Here is an 8,001-nt window from a genome sequence, read left to right as displayed (position 1 = left end):
TGCTGTGCATCAGCTGGAGCTAGAAGCTGGCTGGGAACAAAGGGAAGAGCTTCCCAGACAGGATAAGCGGGGGCTCTTCCAGCAGCACCATTGATGTCAGCAGGAAATTTCATCCCAGAGATTAAGGGCTGAGCCACCAGCTGAATGGTGTTGTTTGAAGCTGAAGGGAGGAGTGGGGCTCAGGGTAAGCAGCCCTGCCTCCAATTCTGGAGAGCCCCCAGGCCTGGAGGCTTTCAGGGGCAATGTCAGCAACAGACCATGCTCTGAGTCCAGGCTGCCTCATGGATCACACACACACGAAGTATGGCAGCACTTGAGCCAGCACCCTGCTTTCTACAGGGCTGCGCTGGAGCTGTCTGCCGGCCGCAGCCACTGGCACAGCTCCAGGCCGGGATCCATGCGGGGTGATTTGACACAGCACTGGGAGGTCTGAGCAGCGCACAGGGCTTGACTGTAGACAGCTGTGTGAGCATCACTGCAAACGTACTCCTGGGGAGCACTGCTTGTGCCTGGGTGCAAGCCCTGTTCCGGAGAGATATCAAGTACGTGACTTATTCCCTCCAGCTGCTGGGTGGAAACAAAACCCCCTCATAACGCACACACAGCACAACAGAGGCTGTCATTCTGCAGGCTGTCACGCAGGAGAGGGGCTGTCCCCTTGTCCTCCCCCACCAGGAATGTACTGGAGAGCAGAGCGAATTGTGGTGCTCCAGCAAAAACATGTAGGGAAACTGGGTATAGGACTGCAGCCAGCAATCCTCTGCCAACAGTCCTCTCCCACTGGAGAGTGAGGTTTTGCTTTTACATCTCATAAGTGACTGATGAACCCCAGAGTGGGGACATGAAGTGGGCAAGCCACCGTGCAAGGCACTGCAGTGGGACCGAGGGAGGTGCGGGGGGAATAGAACACCCCCAGGCTGCAGAAGCTGCTGTCAAGGAAGTTTCTGAAAGGGATGTAGAGCTGGTGCCCTTTGCTGAATACCATGCGCACGTGTTTAACGTGGTCCTGCTGCTGTTGGCTCTCAACCTCAGCAGCATGGGCAGGCCACGAGCTTACCAACACAGCCGGCATTCTGTAGGGGCAGGGACCAGCACGTCGCAGTACTGCCCCAGCCCTTCCCCCTAGCCCCATGCTTTCCAGCTCCCTGAGGTCTCACATTCCCTCATGTTCCCCCAGTTCCTGCTGTTGAAGGAAGGCTGTGGCCATGGCAGATGAAGGTGCCTGACTCACAGCCCATCTTTAAGAGGACTGCGGCATGTCCATCCGTAAAGCGCTTCCTTCTGCTCAGCAAATTCATCAAGGTGCCGGTTCTCACAAGGAAGGCTATTACATGGAGCGACGCATTCCAAGCCTTGCGTGTCAGGTCTTCTTTGGGAACCCATTGGACAAGTTAGGGTGAACGTGCATGATACGTTGGGCTGGCGGTGGTTGCACAGGAGTAGGTTCAGGCGTTGGGTGGAGGATGGCACAGAGAGCCCTTACCTGCCCCTCCCTGGGGGGGGGGGGGGTGGCAGAGCGTGCGGCCAGCGGTTCCCCCACCCCCCCGCGCACCGCCTACGTGCGCCCCGACACTGCCCTGATGGCCCGGCCCCGCGGAGCGTACCATGGGCCGGGCGGGGGCGGGCGGGGGCCGGAGGGATAGGGCGGGGGGGAGGAGGGGGGGCGGCCGGGGAGGGGGAGAAAGAGGCTCCCCGCGGGCTGAGGAGGGGCAGCTCGCGGGGCCGGCGTGAGGAGAGGCGGCGAAGGAAAGGGGAAGCGGGGCCCGGCGGGGCGGGGTGAGCGGGGCGGGCGGTTCAACAGGTACAAATGGTTCCTCCCCGCAGCACGGACGTGCAGAACCGAACGCGCCGCGCCCGCCGCTGTCACCGCCGAGAGGGGGGCGACGGGGGGGGACAGCTCCGGGAGGCGGGGCCTGGCTCGCCATTGGGCGGTGCGGCGAGGGGGCGTGGCCGTCGGGCGGGCGGGCGGCGCGGCGATTGGCGGGCGCGGAGAGGGGCGGGGCGAGGGGCCGCGGCGCGCGGCGTGGGCCGGGCCGGGGCAGAAGGAGAAGTTGGCGGCGGCGGCGACGGCTGTGGGGAGCGTGGAGCTGCGCGGCCGCGGGGCGCAGGTGAGCCACGGGACGGGACGAGGCCGGGCCGGTGGGGGAGGGCGCGGGGAGAGCCGCCCCCCCGCGATAGCGGGCCAACCCCGGGGCGGTGACCCGCCGCCGAGCCCGGGCGGCGTCGCGGCTCGCCCCTCACTCCACGCTCAGCGGTGTCTCCGAGCCGCAGGTGGGCCCCGCCGCCCCGTCACCCTCCAGGAGCAGGTGAGCCACTGACTAACGCACATTGTGCTCTCGGCGACTCCACTGTGCGTGTGACAGCGGCTAACCTGCTCCTCGGACATCGCTGTGCGGCCGCCTCACGTCGCCTCGGCCGCATGACGCCTCTCGCCCCGAGCGGGACACGACGTGCAGCGACACGCTGAGGAACCCCCACCCGTCCGTCTGTCCGTCCGTCCATCCGTCTGCTGGCTTGCCATCGCCCCGTGAGCGAGAGGTGGGATGCTGGTAGGGCAGAGCCGCATGGCACGGGCGGCAGCGAGCCAAGGAGGGATGGATCCCCTCTTTCCGGCCCAGTTTGTCTCCTAAGTCAGTAAATGCAATCGGACGCCGTACCAAGTTAAAGGGATGCTTTATCCCAGCTGGTGACGTCTTGATACCCAGCCAGTGACTAACTGAACTGCTATTGCCAAGGGTGTGTTAATAGAAGAAACCATGCCTGGTATTGCCCTGGATGAGTCACCTTTAAAGAGAGACTCTGTAATCTGTTAAATGAGAAGCAGCGACTAGCTTTGCTTTCCTTCTTTGCTGTTTGCTACCCATCCCACCCCACACCTTTGCTCACTCTTTCCTGCTCCCGCCCTCGGGGCTGCCTGTCCCTCTGTCACCGTGGTGTCACACAGCTGAGGAGCACAGGACAGGGGCTGCTCACCGGGCAGCGCAGCTGTTGCTGGGAGTGGAGGAAGTGACGAGGCAAATTGCTGCTCGAGCAAAGTTCTCTCTTTCGATTTTGAACCCATAAAGAAGCCAGGTGATTGGAAAGTGTCCTATTAAGGTATGGCACGGCTTCGTTGTCTGCTTAAACTAATTGCAAGTAGACAGTGCCCTCCGAGGTTTCCAGAAGGGCCTGGGTAGTCTCTGATGTGTCTGTGTTGCTCACATGTAACCCTGGGCTGTTGGAGCAACCCTGTCAGTAAGCACTTAACTGCACAGAAAGGCAGTGCAACATCCTTCTTGGCAGACCAAGTCTCCCCCACAGAAGTGCTGCCTGTCCCCACCTTCCCTGCCTGTACTCCTTTGACATTTCTCCTGCCAGGTCCCAGAGGAGTTATCTGCTCATCAGGAAGGAAAATCAGTGCTTTGCATGCCTCGTGCAGAGCGGGTGAGTCAAGGTTGCTCCAGCACACCAGAAAGCTGCCTGAATTTACCAAAGCTGCTTTCACACTTGTTCAGTAGCTCAGTGCCTTGCTGCTGGGGATACCACTGGCAGGAACGACTCTGCAGGTCGCTCTGACAAGGTTGGTCTTGCTTCCCATCAGGCAGCACTTGGTATGAAAACTTTTCACTTCCCTCCAGCATGATCCTGTTCAGCTCCAGTAAGCAAAGGCAAGGGATTGAGTGAAGTTTGTTTGTGTTTCCTTTTTATTTTTTATGCTTCCCTCCAGTAAGTGGGGGAAACATATCACTGAATTCCTGTTTTTAACATTCTTTTGGCATGATTCAAAACTAACCTACTGTGCTTTCACCTGAAGTCTTCAATAAATGGTGCAAAACCAGCGTGTGGATGCTCATTACTCTAACTCGGGGCTCAGCAGATTGTGGAGAAAGTCCTTAAGGTGGCCTTTGGTGAGAGGAAACTGTGCCAGCTCAAGCATGGCTGATGCATGCTGAGTGCCTCCTATCTCTCATTTTGCCTCTAGAGCAAGAGAAGGTGGACTTAAAAAGGAGAGTGGGAGGTATCATTTAGTACCTGGCTGTCCCTAGAGCCCAACCCCCCCTGCCCCCATAGCAATACCTTCACCCCTGCCCTAGCCCAGGAGTCCTTTCTAAATTCAAAATCTGTGCAGATGGGGCTGTTCCAATGAGAAAATACAGTATGGCAAAGATTGCCCCTTCATTTAAGCATTCAGGTTTTTTTTCAGTAGCTGATAACCAGATTTGTAAGGTGATACTTAGCCTGGTAACCAGAGTATCCAGGAGTTCAGAGCTTTAATGCTTTTGCTGGGAATGGATGCTGTGAGATTCTGGGGAGAGGCAGAAGTGTGCCTTAGAGGGGGGGGATGCTGAAAGTTGGGCCTTTGTGTTGTCTCTCTGTGCACCTCAGAGATATTATTCTTCTATTTTAATGCTCTGCAGAGGGAGCAGGTGGAATCTGTTGTGTGCTGTGCTGGGAAGAGCATATCATGTTCTGTCAATAGCGTGCCAGTGGCAAATCCTAAAGCTGTGAATGAGCCTCACCAAGGAGCAAGTGGGCCTGTCAGGAATAGAAGTAGGAGAACATAAATTGTTTAAGAGTAAGAGGAAGTCAGTCTGTTAAATGTAAGCAAGGACTTATATAATACATCTTAAAAAAAATTATGCTGGCAGGAGGTTCCGTTGGGAAAGAAAGTTGCTCATCCATAAACAAGAAAAATCTCCCGACCTCCTCTACTGCTTTATGATTCTTTTTTCCAGCACAAGGTAGAACGTCCTCTGTCTTCACAGACATAAAAACTGTGATTGTGAGAGCAGACACCACTCAGTACTCAGACAGAGGGACATACGCATGTGCCATCTCAAAACATTCTTCTCTGGCTGCAGGAGATGGCTTTTGTAGGATCTGTGCACCCAGGAGCAGTGAGCAGAGCATCTGTACATCACTCAGAGCAAAACTAACCTGAGTTTTCTCCTTCAGTCATTCACACTTTTCCTTACGTAACTGGTGCTGAAGCATGCACTTTGAAAGCTGCTTGTCAAATCCAGAGACTGGGAGGAAACACAAATGCTTCTAGTATTCTAGATGAATTTAAACACAAACCCTGGGGAAAACACACAGGCACCCAGCTGCTAGTAGAGGTGGTTCAGGTGCATGCACTGGCACTGCCCTTGAGATTCACAAGATGCCCCGAGTTGGAGAGAACCCACAATGACCAGAGCCATGTCCCTGGGCACCCTGAATTCAAACCCTGTGCTGGAGAAGCCACCCCAGAGCAGCACAGCACTGCTATCCTGAACCCTGCCTATGGAGGAGGATGGTCGGTGCAGCGAGCAGACACTGAGGTGGATGGGAGTGACTTTTGTCATGGAATAGAAAAAAGAATCAGGGTTTGCCAGACACACGGCACCCAGCACCCCAGCTGAGCAGCTTCAGAAGAGGCACGGGAACACAAGGACACGACTCACATTCAGCCCGTGGCTGATTCCTCTCCCTCACAGTGCCTCGTGCTGACAGAGCCTGCAGGTACCTCGCAGCGCTCAGCAAACACAAAAAGAAGGATGCTGGCACCGCGCACTACACAAACACTTTCTGCCTCGTAATTTTTGGGTGCCTCGGAGCTGGCAGCAAGGATGACACCACTGAGGGAAGGAAGGAGTCCTTCCCACCGTCCTGCTGTATGCAGTGCCCCAGGGCTGCGGGGACGCTGCTCCCTGCTGGCCCCGGCACAGCATCCTCCATCCCTGCTGCGTGCTGGAGCGCTGCCTCACCCGCCGGCCACGTCTTCCCTCTCCAGTAGGCGCCGTACGCTGGGCTTTCGGATTGTTTTTTAAGGAAAAATAATCTATTTGCTTTGTTTTAATCTCATGACAATGAGTAATTCCTTCCTACCGCTCTGTAGTGGCCTAGAAAAGGACAGCATCATCTCCACTGTAGCAAGAAGGCTTCTCCCAGGGCATAAAATTTTAATTAGGAACAATCATGCAGCCTTGAAATGGGAATTGCAAGCAGCGAAAAGTCAAATCATCAATAAAATATTCAATGGCAGAAATGTATTATTGACACAGCCTTTAGAGCAGATAAAAGCGGAAAGGCAGAGCGCTGCAGCAGGCATCAGTTAAATAACACGTGTGGCCTTAAGTGGAGGCTGGCAGTATTGGGGTGAGACAACTCACAACCAGACCGGGGACCAAGAAGTGCCACAGCACATCACCACATCCCTGCTGTGTGGGCCCCCTCGTGTTGGGATGAATTTAGGTCACCGCTGCTGAGCCACACGGCAGGGACGGGAGGTGGGGGTCCAGGGATTTGTTACCTTGAGAAACCCCGCTGCCTCTGCGGCTGCAGGGTGATGGGTTGTGGGAAAGCCAGTGAGAAATCTGCAACAAGGCACATTTCTGGGGGCTGCAGAAATGTGCATGCAGCAGTAGCTAAAATGCAGGGGTTAGCACGCGGGTGTTAGCATGCGGGCACAGTGCTCTCCCCAGGGATACCCGAAAACCACAGAAAGTCACGTCTAGAAAAATGAGAGACCACCAAATCCGAACACAGCCAAGCAGTAGCGCAGGATGAAAACGAGAGATTCCACTGCCATTGAATTATTGTTCTGTGGCTTTTTTTTTTTTCCCCGCTTTGCTGTGGGAAGCGCCCTCAGCGCTGAACCTTTTCTCTTTATTTTGCACAAAGCAAAACCACAAATGGGGCCCAAAAATGAAATATGCCACTTGTTAAACTCACAGATAGCAGCGTTTCAGGGCGCGTTGAGGACTTCAGCTCACATCTCAAAATCTCAGGGATATTTCAGGGGGAACTTGAGGCCAACGACCTGAGCATTGGCTGCCCAGTGGGGAGAAGAGTCCCTCGACTGTGCCCAAGGCAAGCAGTTTTCCTGAACCTAGGGTATCAAATTTTCCCCCCAGATGGTACTGAAATGCTCTTTATAACCTCTAATACACCCTGATTCTCTTCTTGGAGTCTCATTTTAAAAGCAAGAGTCCAGAAAACAAGAGCAAAAAGTTCAAGAAGGAAGCAAGCCATCAGTGCTCACACCACAGGGAACAAACTTCTTAATGCAGTCGCACGAAGCAAACGTATTGTTAAAGACATTTTTCCCAACATACATTTCCAACTCCAGTGATTCATGGAAAAAAAAAAAAAAAGAAAAAAGAAAATCTTGGTTCCAAAAAGACAAGTCTGAAATCGCATCTCCCTGCTGTCCTTCGGTAGTAACCAGAGACTCGGCTCCTAGCGGTCTCCAAACGAAGCAAACTCTAATCCTTATGTATCACTCAACCAAGCTGCTGGAGAGCAGCAGGCATTTGCTGCATTGCCCTTGACAGCTTTCTCTCCAGCATTAATATTTCATTTGCTCACAATTGCCCCTCGCCATGGGAAGGAGAAAATCCCACAGGACACCAGTGACTGCCATCTTGCACCCACTGTGGTAGCACAGGCATACCAGGTACCTCCAAAACAGGCTGTGAGCAAGCACATCCAAAGGGTCAGAGAGCAGATCCTGGCTTTCCTCAGGGGGATGCTAGCAGGGAGAGAGTTGGCATTACTGCTTGTGCCCAGCCAGGCATGATGCTGAAATGGATGGGGGGGGGCTGAGATATGAACCAGAGGTTTCCCCCTTACCTGCTCATATCTGCAGCCAAGTGCCATCTCCTTCTCTTCCTGTCCTAAAATGCTCCGTGCTGCTGCTGCTGTGCATTATTAAAAAGCTGCCATGTTTCATCCCAGAGACGGCTGCCTTCTCAGTGGAGATGAGCTTCATCCACTGTTTGTAAAGCACTTTGCAATATAAGAGGAGAAAAAGAAAAAAAAAAAGAAAAAAAAAAGGAAAACAAGAAGAGCAGCATGTGCATAAGAAGCATTTGGTCATGAAATACTTAAAGCTTTTAAATCCCTGTGAGACACTGCACAGCACAAAGAGGCCTTCACAGGACACATGAAGCACTCGATATGCCCAGGGACCTTGGCACACACCTGGAGCAGGGACGGCCCCGTGACAGCAGCATGCGCAAGCTTACTTTGCACAAATCC

The sequence above is a fragment of the Cyrtonyx montezumae genome, unplaced genomic scaffold (genome assembly GCF_038088225.1).
Source record: "Cyrtonyx montezumae isolate F1298 unplaced genomic scaffold, pur_monq_1.0 scaffold_10, whole genome shotgun sequence".
NCBI lineage: Eukaryota > Metazoa > Chordata > Aves > Galliformes > Odontophoridae > Cyrtonyx > Cyrtonyx montezumae.
The sequence above is the reverse complement of the archived record's forward strand: the minus strand, read 5'-3'. Positions refer to the sequence as shown.